Consider the following 24,134-nt stretch of genomic DNA (forward strand, 5'->3'; position numbering starts at 1 on the left):
TGATTGTCATTATTTGCAGATGACATGAATGTGAATGAACAAAATTCAAAAGAATCTACACTTAGGATGTAGGACTAAGTGAATTCACAAGGTAATTGAATAAAATGTCAATAAATAAATTTTATTTCAGTTTACTGCTAATCAAGAAAAAGAAAATTAAATTTAGGAAATAGTGCCAGTTAAAAATAGCATTAAAATCAAATACCTCACAAAACATCTAACAAAATACATACTCTATTTTTGAAGATTATATTGTTTGGTCCTGCAATTTCTGACAAAGAATGTTATCCAAAATATATGAAGAACACATTTTAAGTCAAATTTTTGAAAAAGCAGAGAGTCAAATAGAGAAAAGAGGCAAAAGATTTAAAGACATTTCACAAAACAGCCCATCCAAATAACTGATAAACTTAAAAGACGGTGCACAAGTTCATTAGCTGTTATAGAAATACAAGATAAAACTGCAATGGCATAATGTCTAAAATAAAATGACAAACACCAAATAATAGTGAGGCCCTGGAGCATCATAAGTATCAAAAGAAACATAACTGTGGTATGTAACTTTGTGCAAACACTTCTTGGCAATATTTACACATCCCACGATTCAGCATTTCCACTCTGAAAGGTTATATCTAACCATATGATGCAAACATATGTTTATCAAAATATATGTACAATGGACATTCATAGCAGCATTATTTGTAGTAAAAAATGGTAATTGTGGAATAGATAAATAACTTATGTTTTTAGAATTATTACCACTTTACAACAATGAAAATAGTCTATAAACTTAAGTTTGAGCAAAAGAATCTTGGTGTAAAATGTTCCATACTGTAAGATCTCATTTACATAACCATCAAAAATGAATAAAGATGTTATTAAGAGTCACCACGGTAGAGCAATGGTGACTGGGAGGACCAGGGATGCTTCTGAAGGAAGATGATTTATTCAATAATTTCTGTACATTATATGCATCATGCTTCATTAAATGGTCACAAAATAAACACTGGTGATAATGCCAGCTTTAGGTGTCTGAAATTTTTGTTTTGCTTTTCACATTTGAGAAAAATATGCATTCTGATTAAAAAAGAGCATTTCACACAAGTGGGAGAAATTATAAACTTTCCAAAAAGTTATGATGGAATAATTGGCTATCTTTTTGGAAGAGCATAATTTTGTTGTTCTAAACATTAAATCATCCATTAAAATAAACTGCAAATGCCTTAAAAAATAAAGAAGGAAAAGTTAACCATTTAAGAATGAGAAAAAATATGAAAAAACATTACAATAATTTTGAGGTGAAGAAAGATTTCTGAGCATAAAAGAAAAACAGGATAATTAAATATATAAATTTAACTATATATAATATAAATATTTTAATAGTTAATGAATTATCCTATATAAAATTAAAAAATAACAAATAATTTGTAGATGAGGTATAAGAGTAACAACCTTGATATTAAAAGAGTTCTTTCAAGTTAGTTAGAAATTAATCATACAATAATGATTAAATAAATACAAAGATATCGAGAGGAGAATTTCTCAAAGGAGAAACTAAAAATGCTACAATGAACAAAGGATAAAATGTTCACTTTTTGCAGTCAAATAAATGCAGATTATTTCAGATGTTGTGTTGCCTATAAACAAGTGCAAAACAGCAGAGAGAGAGAGAGAGTGAGGGAAAAAGGGGGAGGAAGAAAAGAAGAAAAATGAAAAGAACCTGTCCATTATTGTCCTGGGGTAGGAGGAAAAAATAGCACATATGATGGGTACAATGTTCCATCCATTCTTTTGCTTTAATCTTTTTCCTATAAAAAGAAACATAGTCAGAAAAGTATATAATTTCTAACTTTGTGGAATACTATAAAACAAGCACCCTTGTAAGCTCAATACAAGCCTAACCATCGAACTCTGCCAGTCATTCCAGAAACTCTCGTTCTTTTTGACCTCTTATAATCTCATAGATAGGTCCGTTAAAAGTATTTCCAATCCTGACTTTCATTGTAAGTCTATCTTTATGTTTCTTTGTAGTTTAATCTTCCAAGAATGCATCCTTGTAACTTGTAAGAATCTTTTCATCTATAGACTCCTTTCTCTTTGTCCCTTTCCTTTCTTCACAGTTTATGAGTTGAAAATTTCATCTGTGGTTTCCTATAGTCTAGATATTATGATGGCAACCTCAGTTGGTGAGACTAAAGGAAGGATAAAACTTTGGATATGTCTTTTGGATACTTCCCGCAACTCAGTGCCTAGTCAATGCCTCAGTCCAGTAATCCTTTAGGAGGAGTTCACATGGTGATGTTCAACTTTCATAACTGCTTTTTGATTTATTAGTTAGAATTTTTTAATGAAATAACACTTTCATTGTTTACTACTATTTGATTATCCAATGGTATAATTATAAAGAAAAGGTGGGAAAAATGTTTGATACTTTCTTTTATAATATTTTCACCTTTTAGATAATGGATTTATTTCCAATCATTTTCCTAGGGAGACTTACAAGCTTTTGTTTTATATTTTCATGAATTTACTGATTTAAACACATTTGGTGGGTTTTGATAAATCAAAATTATTATCTGTTTGGAAGCTCAAATTGTCCCATTTGTGATCAAAGCCTCTTCTAACTAGCTCTTGACATGACCATAGCAGTTGAGGGTTTCCTTGTTTTCTGTTATGTGAAAATGTACATTTCCTGCCTCAGACATGGAATCAGATATTTCTTTAAGATGCCCTGTTTTTGTTTTTTTTTTTTAGTGGTATTTGGGTATTTCAAGATCATAATCCAGTCACTAAGGTTACTCATTACTTTTGGGTTGTTGATTATTATTTCTAGTCCTTGTCTGTTGACAGAACCAAGAAATTATATATGCTAAAAACACAGACACATACACGCACATAGGACTCATAAATTCATATTGATATTGAAATTCAGGATTAGAGAGTTTTTAATGTAAACGTGTATCCGTATCTCCTGAGAATTCTGGTTCTGAAGGATACAATGGGTTAAAGACAGATTATTCCATAATTACACATTTACTTTATGCTCACACACATATCTGTCGCAGAATAACATTGTAATTTACCAACAATATACCGAAAAGAGTTAATATTTGTTTGCATAAACTCTCCCAATTCTCCCCCGTTTTCATACTTGTATAATATCTACATTGCCTGAGCATGTAGTCATGACAACCTGTACTCTTTTTAATCCCAATTTATTCTTAGTTCTATAACTATGTTTAATGATTATCAGTAGATCTTACAAATGTTTTTAAAGTTACTTTGCCTAAGCTCATTATCTAATAGAGACTTCAGGAAGTGCTCACGAAAACGATATTACCAAACTTTTTTATGTTAATTAATAATAGTTGTTTTTATGTGGTTTTTAGATTTGAAAAGTCACATTTGCTGGATATAAAACATTTGTCTCAGATTTTCTCTCCTTTAATATGTAAATATTTCTCTTTTCTTCATGTTGTCCATATGTTGCTTTGAAATGTAAGATGATAATAAAATTTTCTTTGTCTTATAAATATCTTGGTTTTTTTGTCTGCTAGCGAGAAGGCAATGGCACTCCACTCCAGTACTCTTGCCTGGAAAATCCCATGGACGGAGGAGCCTGGTAGGCAGCAGTCCATGGGGTCACTAAGAGTTGGACACGACTGAGTGACTTCACTTTCACTTTCGTGCATTGGAGAAGGAAATGACAACCCACTCCAGTGTTCCTGCCTGGAGAATCCCAGGGACGGGGGAAGCCTGGTGGGCTGCTGTCTCTGGGGTCGCACAGAGTCAGACACGACTGAAGCGACTTAGCAGCAGCAGCAGCAGCAGCAGCTGAGAAATGGTATTTTTTCCTTTTTCTATAAAGCCCAGATATTTTACTAGAATACAACTGGTGGTATTCATCCCAGGTTGGTATTTTCAACATGTGGGGGGCTCTTTAACATATAGTTTTAAATCTTTTTAATTTCCAGAAATCTTTTGTAAATTGCAAGTTTTAGTATTTGTTTTATTCCTTTGATTTGGTTTTATTCTTCAGGCAATCCTATTATTCATAGGATGGATACAGTATATAATTTTTAACATTCTCTCAAATATTTAAATTTTTTGCTTATTAAAAACTTCATCATTTTCCACCTTCTTTTTCTCTTAAGATATTGTCTATTGTGTTTATTTAGTCCATTTTTTTCATAATTCAGTCTCCATTCAAGAATTTTCATTTATTCATAATTTTTTTCCAGACTTTCACCATATCGCTTGAGGTTTTTATATTATTATGACTTCACTTTCACTTTTCACTTTCACTCATTGGAGAAGGAAATGGCAACCCACTCCAGTGTTCTTGCCTGGAGAATCCCAGGGACGGGGGAGCCTGGTGGGCTGCCATCTATGGGGTCACACAGAGTCGGACACAACTGAAGCGACTTAGCAGCAGCAGCAGCATGTTGTTCTGTCATGTCTTACAAGTTTTCTTAACATCTTTCAGCTTAGTTTTAAGATGTGAATTTTGATGTTTTCTGTGAGAAGACTTTTTGGTGTGTTTTCATTTAACATAGAAATGCTATTATCATTCTTGTTGTCCTATTTCTTTTGTTAACTAAGTGTGGAATTTGACCTCAGTACTTTCCTATTGATCATCTTCTATAATATGAATTAGCCTGAACTTGTGGAAGGAGGTGTAGTTCAAAGTAGCTTTTCTCATTTCTCAGAGCTCCCTCTTCTGTTCTTTTCAGTAACATTCAGAAGATTTTACTGACCCTCTTGGGTGGGGTAGACCCCAACTAGGTCCTTCCTGTGGAGTCCTATCCTAAGGCCACAGAAGCAGAGCCCAGACCCAAAGTCATTTCCGAAATTGACTGAGCCCCCTTGGTTTTGTATAGTCACTCAGTCAAGTCTGACTCTTCGCAACTCTATGGACTCCAGCCTGCCAAGCTCCTCTGTCCATGGGATTTCCCAGGCAAGAGTACTGGAGTGGGTGGCCATTTCCTTCTCTGGGGGATCTTCTCAATCCAGGGATCAAACCTACATCTTCTACATTGGCAGGAATTGGCAAGCAGACTCTTTACTGTTGAGCTACTAGGAAAGCCGCCCCCCCCCACCCTCCATCACCAGCAAGCTTCCTAGCCCCAAATTAGGCAAAATGCCCACCCTGGTACCCTGGTACTCCTCCTATAGCACCCTAACCGATCACCTAATGCCACCCTTCTGGCAGGAATTTTCTTTGTCTTGAGGCTATAAACATTGGGTACTAAATCACGAAAAGAGAGTTGTTCTCCCCGGCCCACTAAATGTGCAGCACCTTCATTATCTCTGCTCTTGGTTCTGTTTTAACGAATTCTCTCCCTTCTGAAATGCTCTGTGTTAGGAAATTCTTTACTCCCGTTTGGATTGCCACCAAATTTCCTTTGGCCTGTGTGGCTCATGCCATTCAAGGAGACCGTGTTCCACAAAGCAGTACTGTACTTAGTCGGTCAGTCCTATCCCACTCTTTGTGATCCCATGGACTGTAGCCCACCAGGCTCCTCTGTTCATGGGGATTCTCCAAGCAAGAATACTGGAGTGGGTTGTCATGCCCTCCTCCAGGGGATCTTCCCAACCCAAAGATTGAACCCAGGTTTCCCATATTGCAGATGGATTCTTTACTGTCTGAACCACCAGGGAATCCCTGCTCAAATCAGAACAAAACCTATATTCCTTGATTGAGGAATTGGGCTTTCCCAGTTCCTCTTTCTTTAAAGACCCCTTTCTGCCTGAAAGAGGGAAGTGGGAAACTTTTAAGGAGTAAGTGGTGGGTACCTGTCAAAACTCTGGGAAAGAGATAGTGAAAGTGAAGTTGCTCAGTCGTGTCCGCCTCTTCGCGACCCCATGGACTGTAGCCCGACCAGGCTCCTCTGGCCATGGGGATTTCCCAGGCAAGAATACTGGAGTGGGTTGCCATTTTCTTCTCCAGGGGATCTTCCCAATGCAGGGATCGAACCCAGTTCTTACGCATTGCAGGCAGACGCTACCGTTTGAGCCACCAGGGACGTTCCACCCGGGAAAGGTATAGCAATGTCCATAAATAGCTGGAGCATGCGCAGTTCTTCCGCCTCCCTTGCAGGTGGCACTAAGTGCCTAGCAAAGTTCGAGGCCCTACTTTAGGCGGAGATCCTAGCACTGTAGTGACGCAAGAAAAGCTTTTGGACACTTCGTGTCTCATCTGCACAAGTTCTGCCTTCGTGGTCTAGCTGGAACAGGTTCAGGGCAGTTGACAGTCGCCCTCTCGTGCCTGGCTCCCACAGGTTCTGCGATTTGGTTGTTTGTTTTTTTTTTCCTGGGGCATCTGCCTTAGTTTTTGTTAAGCCAGCATTTTGTGGGCATGGACTAGAGATAGTGGTGCAGGAAAAAGGAAGTAGGTTGTCCTCAGTACAGGTATGGGTCTGTTCCTGGGAACAGACTTCAGAATTATGGTGGGTTACTTTCTGGAACTTCCAGACTCTTGCTTTCCCCACTTTCACCTGCACCTTCTCTTTCCTTTTCAGTGTTATTTCTGGCTGCTGGATTTAAATGCCAAGCTAAGCACCGTTTTCTGAGTGTGGGTTCCTACAGTCCCCTCCAAGGCAGGTGCCCCCGGAAATCAGTTTCGGGGGACAGTCTGGGAACAGACCACCCAGCCTCTCCCATCTCCACTCTGTTGGGCTCGGCATGAATTAGAAGGATGGATACCATCTCTCAGTTTCAGATGCTGTTCTCCAACTGGTCAGCCACAAGATCCAGTAAGAATTTATTTTTGAGTTTCTGTTATCCTCCCCTCTGTGAGCTGCCTCACATCTCCCTTTTGCTCTCTCCACCTGGACCCTGATGCTATGTAGGTCTTGTGGTGATTGGTAGTTTGTCTTCATCTGTTTTTAATTTGAGGCTTGTGGTTATATTGTGTAACCTAGCTTTATTCTAAATGCTGTTCCCACATCTTTGGTTTTTGCTATTTACCATTTGCTTTAATATGTGGATTTGGGGATATTCAAGACCTGTGCCACCATTTCATCTTCCCAGAATATTTATAGGTAAGGTTTTAAATTAATAATTAATTAATATTTTTACTAGTGAAAGTAACTCGATAATGCTTCCCAAGTTGGCCACAGGCACAAAAGCCTCAGATACCTATTAATAACCAAGGAATTTCACTTCTCAGAATTCATTCAAAGAACATAATTATGTAAGATATGGTGACTTACATAATTATGTAAGACTATCTGGGCAAGTTTTCACTGGAGTGGATTTATAAGTGCAAAAACTAAGCACAACTTACATTTTCAATAACAGTCGAACAGTTCAAAAATAAATTAATAAAATGCTATCTTCTCATTAAGAATCTGATATAGAAATATGTTCAGAAATTAAGGTGAGAACTAAAATGAAGAAAAGGTTCTGCAATACAATACTTAAAACATATATCTTTATGTAGATATATCTCTTTATGTAAGTCTATTGGAAGATAAATGAATATCAATATTACAATCATTGGTTAGTATTGTGAACTTCAATGCTTTATTTACTCTATTACTTTACATTTTAAAATGTGAACCGAGGCTCATTCAATACTCTGACCTGCATTTGGTTGTTAAATAGTAACCTTTAAGGAATGGTTGCCAAGATGCATTAACATTGAAGTTGTAAATAAATTTCAGAAAGACTTCTGGCATATATTACAAAAAAGATTTTCCTTCTCTACTGACCTCTGCAACTTGGTTTATTCACAATTACTAAAGAGTTACAGGTTTGCAGTTTCTGGTTTTGATTTGGGGTGTGGAATTTGCCATTACTCAGCAAAGTCTGTGACTTTCCATTAGATATTTAGAGGTGGAAATGCTAAAGGAAATAAGAGCCTCTAATCCATAGGTAAGCCAAAAAGAAATAAGACAACAAAGCCTCTAATTTTTTTCTGTCATGTTTCATTGGTTTTTAATGAACTGTTTAAGTTTATTGAGTAGCAAAGACAAGCCAGATGTTTAATGGTCCAATAGAGTAATTAATCGGTACTTCTGGTTTAACAGTGTTTTGCCTATCAGCCTCCATGGCACAATTTCAAATACATTGGATAGTTTAATTGCACTAACCATGCCCAGTTAACTCTTTATCAATAATTAATGACAATGAAGTATTTTTATTTACCACTTTGCTTTTACTTCATGTAATTATGTATGATCATAGTAAGTTGCAATTTGAAACTTTTATCCGTTTCACCCTTCCTATAACAATTGTTGGGCTTCCCTGCTGGCTCAGAGGGTAAAGTGTCTGCCTGCAATGCAAGAGACCCGAGTTCAATTCCTGGGTCGGAAAGATCCCCTGGAGAAAGAAATGGCAACCCACTCTAGTACCCTTGTCTGGAAAATCCCATGGATGGAGAAGCCTGGTAGGTAGTCCATGGTCGCAAAGAATCGGACACGACTGATAACAATTCACTCACTTTAACAATTATTAATATTTGGTTAATCATTATATGTTGTTCATTCTGCACAGATTCTTTGTTTTTAAATCTATCATGTAGCTCAGATACATGCTGTTTATCTTTTGGAATCTTCAACTTGTTTTCTCTTATTTTAATAGATTTTCATGAAAATATTCTTAATAATCCAGATCTTATATCACTCTAGATTCAAAATGTTTGATGGATCACCATGCATCATAATATGGGTGCACACTAAAAACACCTTTGTGAGCAAGGCAGGTCAGTAGGTAACATGAAAAAAGGAGTATGTCTAGAAAATACAATAGGTCTTAGAGTGCTTGGTAGCCAGTTAATTTAAAAATATTCCTTCTGAACCAACAGAATGCATCTGTGAGTCAAAAAGCTACAAGTTTGTGCCCTCTTGGAAAATTGAAGTCCAAGTCCAGATGCAGGCATACAAAGCACCTCATAACCTGAACCATACTCATCTTCCTACTTGTCACTCTTCTCAAATAGTGACGGTCACGGTTTCCATAGGCACCGACCCACATTCCTCCATGCCCCTGCCCCCAGTATACATGTATTGGGAGCACACCTGCTCATTTTTCAGTATTCAAATCACTGTTTTTTTTCTTTTGTGAAGAATTCCCTGTTGTCATAGTATCCTCTCCAGCTGATTAATTATACTTTGAGCTGTCTCTTATTCTTCCCTGTTCATAACTCAGTTTGAACATATTGTCATTGCATTGTGATTATTTATTGATGTAAGCATCTTAAGTTATGCTTTAGGCTTCTTGGGGAGAGGACCGTGGGCTCTTCCCCTGTTAATGTTCCTTCTCAGTATCTGTGTGTGCTTACTTGTTCAGTTGTGTCCAACTCTTTGCGACCCCATGGACTCTGGTCCACCAGGCTCCTCTGACCATGGAATTTTCCAGGCAAGAATACTGGAATAAGTTGCCATTTCCTTCTCCTGGGGATCTTCCTGACCCAGGGATCGAACCCACGTCTCTTGCATCTCCTGCATTGGTAGGTGGATGCTTTACCACTGTGATACCAGGAAAGCCCATCTCAGTATCTAGTACATGTTTAATGAATACATCCAGATAATTTATTCTGCTTTTTAATCTGTTTACAAGACAGGCAGTAGCATTAATATTCTGTTTATTCTCTGTATGTGTGTGTGTTCTAAAACTTGGACTCCAATGTGCATTTCAGGAAAAAAAAAAAAAAAACCTCAGTGGTCACCTATCTAATATATGATTCTTAAGTTTGTGGGTATCATTTGACTGTTGATGGTCGTCATCATACATTAGGTTCTTTTACTAATAGGATGAATTATGTGGATTGTAAACAGTGTCAAAATAAAGACTGGTTTAGTGAGAAAGTTTTATAAATTGCACCACAGTTGGTGGAAATCTTGTTCCCATTCATTTATTGGAAGATTTTGGAAAGATTTCCTTTTTTTTTTTTTTCCAGTCTATTTAAAGGAATTGACATACATATTTTACCAAGGTGCTGTCAAATTATTTTAGGTACTTGATAAAAAGCTTTAGTACAGGCCTGGCGCACTGCAAGTACTGACCTTTTTCACAAACCAGGAAAATGATTTCCTCTTCCCTCCATCCTTCTGCTTGGAAACTGAATAGTAGCTCCTCTAAGAATCTGTGCATGTGCACATGTGTGTGTGTGTGAGAGAGAGTTGTTTAATCATGTCCAACTCTTGAGTAGCCTACCAGGCTCCTCAATCCATGGGATTCTCATGGCTAGGATAATGGAACGGGTTGCCATTCCCTTCTCCAGGGGATCTTCCTGACCCAGGGCTGGAACCCAGGTTTCCTTCACTGCAGATTCTTTACAGCCTGAGTCACTAGGGAAACCCCCTCTAAGAATATTCCACCACAATCCTATCCTAATGAACATTGTCCTAGACATCATGTTTAGTGCATGATGTTCTTGGAATCTGAGCCAGGTGTGGATATCTTTTTAAAAATTTTACAGGAAGAATGTCCAACTCTCTTCCTTCACCTAAAAACCATTTGTCAGACATCTTTTCAATTCAGGTGCTCTGCTCCACTTGAAATTCCAAATGTGTTCTTAATCATCTCAGGAATAAGAATCCTAGTAAGGGCACCAAAATAGTCTTGGACTGTCTTTCAGAGAAAAGGTCAGCATCTTTTGTGCATGGGTGAAAACAGGGATGCCCCTGTCCCACTCTGAGCTGTCTGTCACACAAGATGAGTGAGTTGGGTTTATGCAATAAAGCAGGATGATGCACTGACTTTTTGGACACCTTGAATGTGAGTTGTTCGCCGAAACATCTTCAAATGGAGGGGTAGTCAAGGGAAGACTTCACTAACACCAGTTGGAAAATAACATGAGAGAGAAAAATAGAGGATAGTTGCTTATATAGAGGTGACATTTCTCACTGACCCAAACAAAGTTCCTCAGTCTTCACTTGTCTGAAATTTTGTGCTTTGGAAATTCATGAGGAGCATTTGGACAATAAATAACAGTCTTACAAAATGAAACAAAAAACAGCTGCCAGCTGGTTTTATGCTGAGGCAGGCAACCAGGTGCTGAGCAAATGTAACCAGAGCTCTAAGTTCCAAGAGTTTCATGGATTCCACTATTTCACCATGTCTTGGGATTGCCTGACCAGGTAATGTGTTTAATAAGCACACCCGAAATCCATCAACACATACAGAAAAGTTTATCATGCTTCTAAGAACACTTTATGTAGCATGAATATTTTTGCCACTAATTTTTGTTCCTATTTCCAAGCCAAAAATTCTTCAGCAACATGCATCTGTATTCGTGAATAACACAGAGAAAGCTAGCACAGTCCTGTGACTCACGTTCCAAATCTGGCCTCAGTTCCCATCCTCCTCTTACCATGCAGTGCTTAGAACTCTTGGTGTTGACTTTTCAATCCTGTTCTTGACTCCTGTGTCCAAAAAGTGAAAATCTGTTGTCAAACATGAATATGAGATGTATTCGATGTCAAGTATATATCTTCATTTCAAATTGTTGATTTACTAAGAGCAGCTACCATGAGGAACAACTCAAATCTCCTAAGCATTCATATCAACAATCTTAGAAACGTTCTATTCTCATGCATTTCTTTTGTGGTAGCTTAATGGACTTCTGTAGTTCACCTATTCAACTCTGGGAAGACTTGTTAGCTTTATAGAAGAATAAACCTTTCCTGAGTTGTGGTTTATCTGTCATTCTTAATCACTTACTTTCGTCTGACCATTGCTTCTGGTTAGAATTAAGTTGTTACTTCATCATTTGATATTTGTATTATCCATATTTTTGAGTTTATTTTCCTGGACTCAAAATTAGACACATAAGAATTAAACTTCTCTGCTTGAGGAAACTCTGACCTTGGTATAAGGAACTGTTTTCTTTCCAGCATTTGGAGACCACGCATTTAGAGCCATTGGTCAGGTCTTTGTCAGTGCCCTTTACAGATCAAATCAAATGTAATTTTAAATCAAATTAGATAATTAATTAGGCAGATGAGATTGCAATTTTTCCTTAGTGTTCTGTTGAGAGCACATGAGTGGATGGCTGCCAATTTGTCTCACAGTCCGTCTATTAACCATGTATTACCCCAGTTTTCAAATCAACTTTCAATTCAGTTATTCAATTTTGGGACTGATAATGATTCTCAAAGATAGCCAGTGCCTCATTGTAGGATGAAGATGCTGAGATCTGATATTACTCAAAAGACAAGCTGTAAAGCTGGCAACAGAAATCACATCTCCTGAACCTTCAGTTCAGGTTTAGGGTCTGGGAAGTTACTAATAAGTTAGAAAACCATCAGGTCATTCTAATGCAGAGCACAGTAAGTGTATATAGTACAGAAAGATTTATAGTTAAAAGCAAAGTGTGGCATTGTTTCATTTGCTTAAACTACAAAAGGAAAACTGCATATGTTTATAAGTTTATATATGTACATGTGTTTATGCAATATGCCCTGATATTATCTAAAGAATGAGATGACTTAAAAGAGTAGTTTGAGGATTTCCACTTTTAAAATTTAATGAGGAACATTTTCACGTATAGATGCTTAGAAATTTTTCTTGAGGTTTTAATTCAGAAACATAGGGTAGATCCCAGTAATATTCATTTCCCCAAACTCCTGTCTGAATTCTGGGGCAGATAACCATGGACCATACTTTTAATTACAGAGATTTATAAGGTAGCTTCTTATTGTGGACCAGTCTGTGACTGTAAGTAATAGATTCACATTGCCTCCCAACAAGGCTTATCTTTAGATACTATTGGCCATCTACAGGGGAAAAAAATAGAAAAAGGAAAAACATGGATATTCATTTAGACCCTTAAGAATTTAGTAATGCTGTATTCGAGATGTGAGTTGATGTGATCCAGGAAACTAAATTATCAGCTGAGTTAGAAGGCATCTTTGGGATAGTACCTGGACTTAATCCTATCTCTGGGGCTTTAAACTCAAGGGGAAGGAAAGATAAGAGGGCTGTTGGACTTTAGAAACTTAATAACACATTTACTCTCTTTTCATAGTTAAAAATGTACAAGCTTTCAGGTTTTATAGAAACTCTCCAAATTTTAGTTCCGGCCTTACTTCTTTTATATGATGAAATGCACTATTTTATCTGGTTTGAGTAGGAACTAGAGGAGGATGGTTGGGTAAGGAGCAAAACCTGAATCTGGTCTGTGTTTAAAGATTGGTGAGAATGAAAACTTAGACTCAATTCCAAGGTTGATTTTAATTTATGCTCAAAATAGGAACTAGGATAATAGGTATTAAAAGATAGGGGTTGCGGGGCTAGGGATTTGGCTGTCCGTTGGCTCCTTCATGAAGTTAGTATTCTCGTGGAGTTTGCCCAAACTTTGATGGTCTTACGATTTCACAGAGAGGATGCCCTTTGGGTGCCGGGAGCTCAGATTGAGGGTGTGCAGTACTTTCAACTTTTGCAACGTCCGTGCCCACAAACCATTTATATAATATTAAAGAAATAATTCTGTTACTAAGCATAAACAAAATTAAAATTAACCTTGGAACTGTTCTGACAATATAAGATCAAGGTTCCAGTCTTTGAAATGGCATCTGGGCTGACACTGGGCAATCTCTTCTTTTCCGCACTTGTGCTCTGAGATCTGGGTGTAATCACTATACATTAAGAATCCTAATTGTGGGTTTGGAACACTCCTCCATCCCATTATCACACACAATTTTTCTTGTATAGATTTTAATTCTTCCTGTTACCATAGATGATTCATTTCTAAACTCTTACAGTGCCATGTTTGTGCTTGTGGAGAGGGAATTAAAAATTACACACTAGTATGAGCATTTTAGAAGTACTGAAGAATGGAGTCTCTGGCAGTGTGGCAGAGACTGCCAGGGCACTGAGCTAAAAGCAACCCGGAAGAGAAATTACCTATCTAAAGGAATGCTAGTTACATAATACAGATTCATCAAGCCTGTTGCGTCCACAGGAAACAAAAGACGCAAGGATTAAGATTTTTAAAGATATTACAGATCCAAATGGAAGATATGTGTGATGGTGAAAAGACTAGGTGAGTTCTCCTGTGTCTGCAAGTAATGCTTCTAAATAAGCTGTATATGGTTGTAATCTAGAAGTGAAACATGTAGTCTTGTTTTCTAAGTAGAGTTACTACTAATGTTCTCAATAGCATTGGCAGTGTTCTGGAGTCTAAGGAAGTGTATGCTCTTTTAGATCTTGCTAGGCCATACCGCAGACTTATAGATGGGAGACAAGAAAAAACAGAGGAGAGTCTGAAGTTTCTACATGACAGGTTCATATGGAACATCTGGTGAGGCCACAAGGACTAGCTTGTCATTCTGGCTAAGTGACACGAAGGAAGAAAAAGAAAGCAAAACTCTAATTCACAGACTTTGGGTTATTTGGGGTTTGTTATATTAGCACATTCTCAGTAAGAAATTTCAACCTTTGTGTATACTGATCCCTCAGTCTAAAAGTGGAGAACATTAGTTGGCATCCATAGGAATTTATCCTGAAAACTCAACATATCCCTGCCTCTTTTCTTTGCATTATCAAAGCATGAGGTTACACAGAGACACATACTGTGGGGAAGAACAGTTGAGGGGCTCTGATTTTAGACATAAGTACTTAAATCTTTAAAAGCAAGAAGATTCCCTGAGATTCTATTCATGCTGTTGATTGCTTTTTATCTCCAAATGATTGTTGAACTCTTTGCATGTATTTGTCATATTTGCATATTTGTCATTCGAAGCATAAACAAAAAGTTCCCTTCTTCCCTTGTAGATTCTTCTGCTATTCTAATAATTAAATTGATATAAGACAAGTTAACAGGAGGAAAACAGATTTACAAACACACAGAAGCCACTTAAAGACATGAAGACTCAAAGGGCAGCCAGGTAAATGAAGCTTATATTGCATCCTGCTGAGGAAAGGATTACACAGACTTGGGGATACAAAGGGAGGAAGGCCATTCACTGGAAGAGAGAGTAGATGTTTAGCAAACAATGGTTACCCTGTTACATAGATAAATTTCTTAGGTGAAAAAGAATGTCTGATATAGATGGCTTATGCTACAGGGCTTCCTCCTGTGTGAATTAAGGCAGTTGAGAGGGAGGTAAAGAGATTTTCCTAAAACTGCTGGGTTTTGATTGCCTTTAGCTCAAAATAAACCTCATGTCAAAGAGGCATATTTTGGGGTGACAAATTTTGCTCCCCTGCATCATATGTGGCATGTGTGACTTTGCTTATATCGTCACAAGTGTAACACATCTAGGTTAGATTTCACTGGATTTACATGTTGATCTTGGCCACTATAAATCTTGCCTTTGTTTTGGACATTCAACTTAGTTATGAAACAGCAGCTGCTTCAAGGAGATTGCCTGGTTAAAATGCTGATACAGCTACTTTCCAGCCCATTGACTTAACCTTAATTTGAGCAACTGACGATTTTTTTAAGCCTCAGATTTTCAAACTATAAAATTGAAGTAACAGTAGTATCCACCTCATAGGATTATTATGAAAATTAAGTCCGTTTACATAACGTACCTTGAACATATTAAATGCCCATCAAATGAAAGGTATTAAATATTATTTGAATCATCCATTACCCTGGACTGTCTAGATTACATCTCCATAATATCAAAATAATAATAATGATGACAAATATATATATTGTTTATTATGTTCTAGATATTGTTATAAGAATCTTATTTACATATTAACTCATTTAATCATCAGAGCAGCCCTCTGAGGTAAGAACCTTACTGCTGGCGTTTACAGAGGATAGTGGAGTCAGGAACTCCAAGTTGGCATTTTCTTTGAGAGATTTTCTTCAGACATCTGCTTAGGCACCATTGATTAAATGGTACCCTGTGATCTTCAGCTATTTTCAGTTTTTTGAATTGAGACAAAGAAACATGAGTGGGACTTTTTTTTTCTTCAGTTCAGTTCAGTTCAGTCGCTCAGTCGTGTCTGACTCTCTGCGACTCCATGAACTGCAGCATGCCAGGCCTCCCTGTCCTTCACCAACTCCCAGAGTTCACCCAAGCCCATGTCCATTGAGTTGGTGACGCCACCCAACCATCTCACCCTCTGTCGTCCCCTCCTCCTCCTGCCTTCATTCTTTCCCAGCATCAGGGTCTTTTCAAATAAGTCAGCTCTTCGCATGAGATGGCCAAAGTATTGGAGTTTCAGCTTTAGCATCAGTCCTTCCAATGAATATTTTAAAATGTTTTTTAGGTTAAAATAATTTAAATATGTTTTCAAACTTTAAGACAAATATTTTATTTTTTCTTTCCAAATTCAGTAAGAATGGGGTTTAGAAACCAAAGCCCATTTTCCCAGGTGGGCCTTAGTTTTGGTATCTATCAGAAGCTATATTCAATGCACTAATTAAGTCAGTCTTGGTTTTGCTGCAGTGGCAAAATGATATTGGAACACACCTCCTTAACCTCAGTTTTGCTGAAACTGTTATGCTCTGAAGACAAGGCCTGGACTTGCAGTAATTCAGCTCCACTTGATTCCCTCTTGGGACAAGTCAGTTCTTAGAGCTCTTCTTCCCTCGCTGGGCTGTAGGGAGGCACAATCGTCTATCCCTTCTGTTCACTGGGACGGTGTAGCTGTGAGTGAATATTGGTTATTATTTGAGTTGCTCCCTGGATTGGATTGCAAGTTTTATTCACACCTTTTTAAAAATAGTTTTCTGGAATCATGTGACTTAGATATTCTGCTTCTAATGATAGATTTCGTGTCTTCAAAAGTCTCCAGAGTGGTTACAATGAAACTTGCAAAAATTTAAAGTTTTGCAGCAGAATCTTTAGGAATACAGAGTTTTAATGTTTAATTGTGTGACACAAATGCAGTTTTAAAAGTAAGCCATATTTATCTCGCCATATGCTGTGTGATGCCTTCGGTCTCCTTCAGCTAGTTGCTAACTGCCTATAAAAGACCATGATGCAAGACGTTTATGCTTGGTGTCATCTCTATTTGATTTGGTTTTCATTTCATTTTAAAATGCCACCTGAATCTTCTTAATTTCCCTTCATTAAAATGTGTCTAGTTAAAATGCAGGGCAGGAATAGTCTTTATTGTTGATTGGGATCTTATTCACTCACTGTTCTTTTCAAGGAATAAATTACCAACAGATTAGGTCAAATAAAAAGCTACCCCACCTAATGACATAAAAGACAGCAAAGCAATGAGTTTGATTAATACTCACTAGGCCAGAGTCTGATCAAACACCAGGAAAGAGAAGGAAGGGATAGTTCTATACAGCACACAAATGAACTAGGTGTGAAGTAGAGACAAGGTGTTCCTTTCTTTAGAAGTACATCTCTTACAAAAAAACTTCCCTGATCCCTTAGTTCCACCTTTGGATTTTAACCTTAGGTTGAAAATAATTTCTCCTTCTACAAATATCCAGAGCCCCAAACATAATAGTTATAATGACAGTAACCATTTATGTACTTACCATGCACAGATCAATTATCTTATTGAATCAAAATTTTAAATTTTATTTTTTTAATAAAAAAATAAGATATGCGAGTCTTAGACCTGCATATCTAGCATATAGATAACACTTAATAAATGACTGTAGAAAAAAAGAAATAATAGTGAATGACATAGAACATTAAAATACCTTCATTCCATGAAAGTGAATGTGCTAGTCACTCAATCATGTCCAGCTCTTTGGAACCCTATGGACTGTCACCCATCAGGCTCCTCTGTGCATGGAATACTCCAGGAAGGACTACTGGTGTGGGTTGACGTTTCCTTTTCCAGTTGATTTTCCTGACCCAGGGATCAAACCCATGTCTCTTGCATCTCTTGCATTGCAGTGGATTCTTTATCATCTGAGCCACTAGGGAAATCCATGAGGCCATGAGGCCTTATTATTTCCAGTTTAATCTGATTTTTGTTTCAGACAAACACCTTGGTATTCCCCATTTACTTCTCCCCACATTTTGTCCTCTTCCATGATATCCTGGAATTATTTCTTTTCAGTTCTTATATCTCATTCCTAAAATGTGTAAAGCTTCAAGGCTAAAGGGTGACTTCCACAGAGATTAACAAAATCCCTATTTCTCTGTTCCAGTTGAAATGACCAAACCCAGGAATGTAGCTGACCAGAATCTGAGTAGTGCTGTCTCTACAACTTAATAGTTTGCTTATCTCATGTGTATCCGCATTATGCTACCAGCATGAGCAGAAGACCTAGGTCTAGAGGATCCAGAGTTGGAGGACAGAAACTTTTGACTTCTGAATGCAGGAGCATTATCTAACTGAAGTTCCAGCAGAGATTCCAAGTGCTGGAGAAAGGCAGGGAGCAAATCTTCCAGGGAAGAGGAAAATTCAAGAATAATTTTGGAGTTAGATTTAAGTGTTAGATTTATAGTATTGCTAAGTGCTGATGTTGTCAGGAAAAATATTTTCTAAGTTATGCTTCTGAGGCAATACAATGAGGAAGAAATGTCCCAAAGCTATAAAAGGGCTCAGAATGATATGGTCTCCGACATCATCAACAATAGAAGGGTTACACAGGGTAGATTTAGAAAGATGATCATTTGCAGCAGAAAAGGAAGCTCCCTTTAATTTCAAAGTAAAAGTAACGAGGTCAATATAATGGATTGTATTGTGTCTAGTGTCATATCAGTTAACGTGTCTTCTTCTCAAGAATACACCCAAAAAGTATAAAATTCAGCATTGGAAAACGCACAGTTTTTATAGCTTGGAAGAAATGGAAATAAATAACCAACCATAACATAAAAATCATACAATTTAGACATTTGTAAAGAACAACATATGATTCTGGTTTTGGTGACCCCCCAAAAGGCTTTGGGGGTGCACATATGAGGCTGCTGGTGTTCGTGGTTTTGGATCTATTTACTGTCACTCAGGCAGGGGAATGAGCCAAGCTTTTGGCCTCTAAATCACTGCTGAACACCGATGTGCCATGGAAGGGTGAGACCTGACCTTACAGTACAACTTCTACAATGTTGGCTCGAGTGCTGTGTGTATTAGATGTGGAATTATCTGATGACTTTTTCCCTCTAGAAGTTTTCTTTGACATTGTCTCTGGGATGCGCAGTGTCAAATGGGATCAGATTGCATCTGCTAGCAGCATCTCCCACATGGTCCTGCACCCTCTCAAGGCTGGTTATTTCACTTCACCTCAGCAACTACTACTTGCTTGGCCCAGGAGGATGGGTCCCTTGTGATGGGCTTTTCCAGTGCAACTGGACAGGAAAGATCCCTGGCTCAGTGGGAGTTTGATAGGGGATTCTCCCTCCATTTCCTGGACTGGATGACCTTTGGGGTCATGACTCTCCCTCCCATTGACATACCCCTGCAGTTGTGGAACTCCAGCAAGAGGAAATATGACACCCCCAAAGTCAAGAAAAAGTGAATGGGGTCTTCCACAGCCCTTCCTTCCCAAGATGTCCAGGTGCTTTCCAGACTCCAAAGGGTATCTCAAATGCAATCTCTTCTCCCTTAGCCCTTGGTTGTGTTCTCCTGGATCTTGCCCTGCTCTCAACCAAAGCAAAGGACCAGGCCTGGGAGGCTATGAAAGCCTCTTTGGTTCCACCTGAAGCTATATAAAGAGGATTGCCTAAGGCAACAGCCTGAGCTTAGGGGCCCTGTGGTGATCCCCACCCCCTCCGCTTCCCCCCCGCCTCAAGGTGCCGTAGGGCATGTTGCTAGCGATGTGAACTCTCTCAGGGGTCCAGGATGGGGCACCTCTGAGACTGCCTGACACCACACCCATTGCCCACCATCCACCATCAAAAGAAGGTATAAGATAAGGTGAAAGCTGTGGGACTCTTGGAGGCTACCCAGTCTCTGTGGTGGCTTAAGGAAGCTCTTACCAAATGGGATTTTCTAATAAAAACAAATGTTTGCTGTAAAAACAAAAAAAAAAAGAACAACATACAATATTTTAATTAAGTGCTTGGTCAAAGGATAAATCAGATAAGAAAATATTAAGAAGAAACTACAAAATACAAAAATATGAACCATGTGCATAAAAATGTGTGTCTTCTCACCAAACACACAAATCACATCCTTAGAAATTTTACTGGTAAGCAAAAAGAATTAAAATATATTAAGCGTTCAGTGTAAATAGTTGGTAGAAGAATAAGAGAACATGAAGAAACAGATCAGAGACATCAGTAAATATAGAGAGAAAAATTAAAGAATCTATAAATAGAAATGATAAAAATTAGATAGAAATATCTACACCTACTTAAGAAGACAAATAAGAACACAGCTAATTGTGAACTAGCTTAATCAAGAAAAAAGGAAAAAACCTACACAATTATATGAACATCTAACAATGTTCATATTTATATTAATAAAATATAAAAAATATAAAAAATAATTTATATTAATAAAAAATGAGTTATTGTATAGAAAAGTAGCACTTTAGGATAAATAATAGTCATAATTCAAAAATAAATTGAGGAGCAATTTAGACTAATAACTACAGAGGCTTTGTCTTACCAGTTTAACTGCCCACTTAGTATCTCAAAGACATCTCAAATCAGACTTGACCAAACTGAGTGGCTGAGTTTCTTTCCCAGCCCATTTGGTCCACCCACAGGTTTCTCCTACTCAGGAAATGACACATCTCCCATTTTTTCATACTAAAAATCTTGAACTCATCATTACCCATTTTCCCCTTCATATTCAGCAAATCCTGTTGTCATTGCCTTTGATAAAATCCAGGATCCAAAGTCTATCCACCATCTCCATCCTGCAGCCCTGGCTTTCTCTCTTCGAGATTACTATAATGCTCTCCTTCATGGTCTTCCAACTTTGGTTTCTTGATTTATTAAAGACTTAGATTACTCCTTACAAACCTTCTATGCTGCCCATTTTGCTCATGGTGAAAGTCAAAGCCATTGCCATTCTTTACAGACCTCCCTCTCTAAAACCCCTCTTCTACTACTCACCCCATCACCCCATACCCATGCTTCCCCCTTGCTGCCCTATTGCCTGTGGGAGTTGATATGGGTAAGTTATTTTGCAGGCTAACTTGAAAATATGTATCAAAACCTTAAAAAATGCACATACCCTTTAGTTCAGCAATATTTTTTTCTGAATTCATGATATAACCACAAATGTACTACAAATAATGTTTACAAGAACAGTCATTATAATGTAATTTTAATATTAAAATTAGAAAACATCTTAAACATCTGGTAAAAGTAATAACTGAATACTTTAATAAATTATAGTATTGTACTGAAAGGAGCATTTAAAATTTATTATAAAAATTCATATTTTATAATATAGGGAATTTTTACTATATATTTTGTGACTATAAGATACAAAATATACACTATAACTTTAATTTTGAAAACAAATTTATACTATATTATATTTATAATATCATCTGACATGAATACTGCATGGATTTTCACAAATGGAAGTATTAAAAATATATATTTCTTCATAATTGGATTAAGCATGAATTCAAACATTTTATATCTTTTCCTTTTTTTATTTTATTTTTTAAATATAAATTTATTTATTTTAATTGGAGGCTAATTACTTCACAATATTGTATTAGTTTTGCCATACATCAACGTGACTCCACCATGGGTATTTCCCCCAAAATTAAAAGAAAATTATTGACTTTTAATCAGAAAACTAGTAGCTCAGACAGTAAAGCATCGCCTACAATGCGATAGACCCAGGTTTGATACCTGGGTTGGGAAGATCCCCTGGAGAAGGAAATGGCACTCCAGTGTTCATGCCTGGAATATCCCATGGACCGAGGAGCCTGGAGGGCTATGGTCCATGGTGTCGCAAAGAGTCGGACACAAGTGAGAGACTTCACTTTCACTTTCTTTCATAATAAGATTAAAAATGTTGAGGAGAATTTACTTGAGAAACTCAAAGTCTACTGATACGTTACTACCATTATCAATAATGGTAACCATTTATTGAGGGCTATTATTTGTGACAGCCATTCACATAGAAGCTTCAGAGTTAGCTCAGTGCATTATACTGATTTTCACCCTGGGTACACAGTGGTTCTGACTTCGTATGCTTCTATGTCTATGTGTGTGTGTATGTATCTTGACTTCACAAATGAATTGTGAACACTTTCAAAGGACAGTAAGTGTCATAAGAGAACATCAAACATCAAGTGTTTTTCAAGCATGTTTTGTTATCAATGACTCATTTTATAAGATGGTATCTTCTTTCCTTTCCTATCAGTTTTCTCTCATCTGTATGCATAAGTCATAAGAGCTATTTTAAAATCCTCAATCTTGATTGTCTAGTACCTTCCTACTACCAGCCTTAGCTGGGAGCTTGTTGAAATGCAGCATCTCCGCCACCCGCACCGCCCAGACCTGTGGAATCTGAATCTACATTTGGATAAGGTCCCAAGTAGTCGAGAGGCACAGTCAAGTTTGAGATGCTCTGGATTAAAAACTTTCTTAAAACATCAAATGAAGGAAAAAGCTTTCCTTTTCTGTTTGTTTCTTTTTGTTTTCTGTAAACTGATTCAGACTCATTGTCCTTGGGAGCACCAGAATTATTTTATTTTGTGATGCAGACTGTCACATTTAAATGACTCTATGTAGTTTTGCTCTATGGCATTTCCTACAGAGCATCTGGTTTAAAGTAATCTGAGGTGTAGCAAATGAACTGTGCTTCTCCTAGTGCTAGGGAAACATGATTGATGTTTTCAGTTTGCTGCTGTTCACATCTGTGAGTTCACCTTGGTTTGTCTCCCTTTTCAGCTCCCACCACTTGTGTGGGCTTTGGTAGCTGGGAGGTGCACAGGGAGAGGGTCTCTGCTCCTTGCACTTGGAGATGGTGTGATGACATGAATGCCTACACAACAGTGGTTGGCAGAGAAGTGAGGTATGCCTTACAGGCCGCCAGATCGTCCTTCCTCTTATGTGACACCTGCCAGACTTGGGACAATTTCTCATCTGAGGAAAGGACTGGGTACTCACAATGGAGGCATTCCCAATGTCAGTTCAGTTCAGTTCAGTCGCTCAGTCATGTCCAACTCTTTGCGACCCCATGAATTGCAGCACGTCAGGCCTCCCTGTCCATCACCAACTCCTGGAGTTCACTCAAATTCATGTCCATCAAGTCAGTGATGCCATCCAGCCATCTCATCCTCTGTCGTCCCCTTCTCCTTCTGCCCCCAATCCCTCCCAGATTCAGGGTCTTTTCCAATGAGTAAACTCTTCGCATGAGGTGGCCAAAGTATTGGAGTTTCAGCTTCAGCATCAGTCCTTCCAATGAACACCCAGGACTGATCTCCTTTAGAATGGACTGGTTGGATCTCCTTGCAGTCCAAGGGACTCTCAAGAGTCTTCTCCAACACCACAGTTCAAAAGCATCAATTCTTCGGTGCTCAGCTGTCTTCACAGTCCAACTCTCACATCCATACATGACCACTGGAAAAACCATAGCCTTGACTAGATGGACCTTTGTTGGAAAAGTAATGTCTCTGCTTTTGAATATGCTGTCTAGGTTGGTCATAACTTTCCTTCCAAGGAGGAAGTGTCTTTTAATTTCATGGCTGCAGTCACCATCTGTAGTGATTTTGGAGCCCCCCAAAATAGTCTGACACTGTTTCCCCATCTATTTCCAATGAAGTGATGGGACCAGATGCCATGATATTAGTTTTCTGAATGTTGAGCTTTAAGCCAACTTTTTCACCCTCCACTTTCACTTTCATCAAGAGGCTTTTGAGTTCCTCTTCACTTTCTGCCATAAGGGTGGTGTCATCTGTATATCTGAAGTTATTGATATTTCTCCCGGCAATCTTGATTCCAGCTTGTGCTTCTTCCAGCTCAGCGTTTCTCATGATATACTCTGCATAGAAGTTAAATAAGCAGGGAGCCTTGACGTACTCCTTTTCCTATTTGGAACCAGTCTGTTGTTCCATGTCCAGTTCTAACTGTTGCTTCCTGACCTGCAAACAGGTTTCTCAAGAGGCAGGTCAGGTGGTCTGGTATTCCCATCTCTTTCAGAATTTTCCACAGTTTATTGTGATCCACATAGTCCAAAGCTTTGTCATAGTCAATAAAGCAGAAATAGATGTTTTTCTGGAACTCTCTTGCTTTAACGATGATCCAGTGAATGTTGACAACTTGATCTCTGGTTCCTCTGCCTTTTCTAAAACCAGCTTAAACATCAGAGGTTCACGGTTCACATATTGC

General features: G+C 37.9%; 1 pseudogene; it reads left to right on the top strand.

Annotated features, from left to right (window-relative positions):
- The first annotated feature begins 18,788 nt into the window (after window positions 1-18,788).
- On the top strand, window positions 18,789-19,345 carry LOC104984465 (annotated as a pseudogene).
- The last annotated feature ends 4,789 nt before the right edge of the window (window positions 19,346-24,134 follow it).

The sequence above is a fragment of the Bison bison genome, unplaced genomic scaffold, assembly GCF_000754665.1.
Source record: "Bison bison bison isolate TAMUID 2011002044 unplaced genomic scaffold, Bison_UMD1.0 scf7180017864029, whole genome shotgun sequence".
Classification (NCBI taxonomy): Eukaryota; Metazoa; Chordata; class Mammalia; order Artiodactyla; family Bovidae; genus Bison; species Bison bison.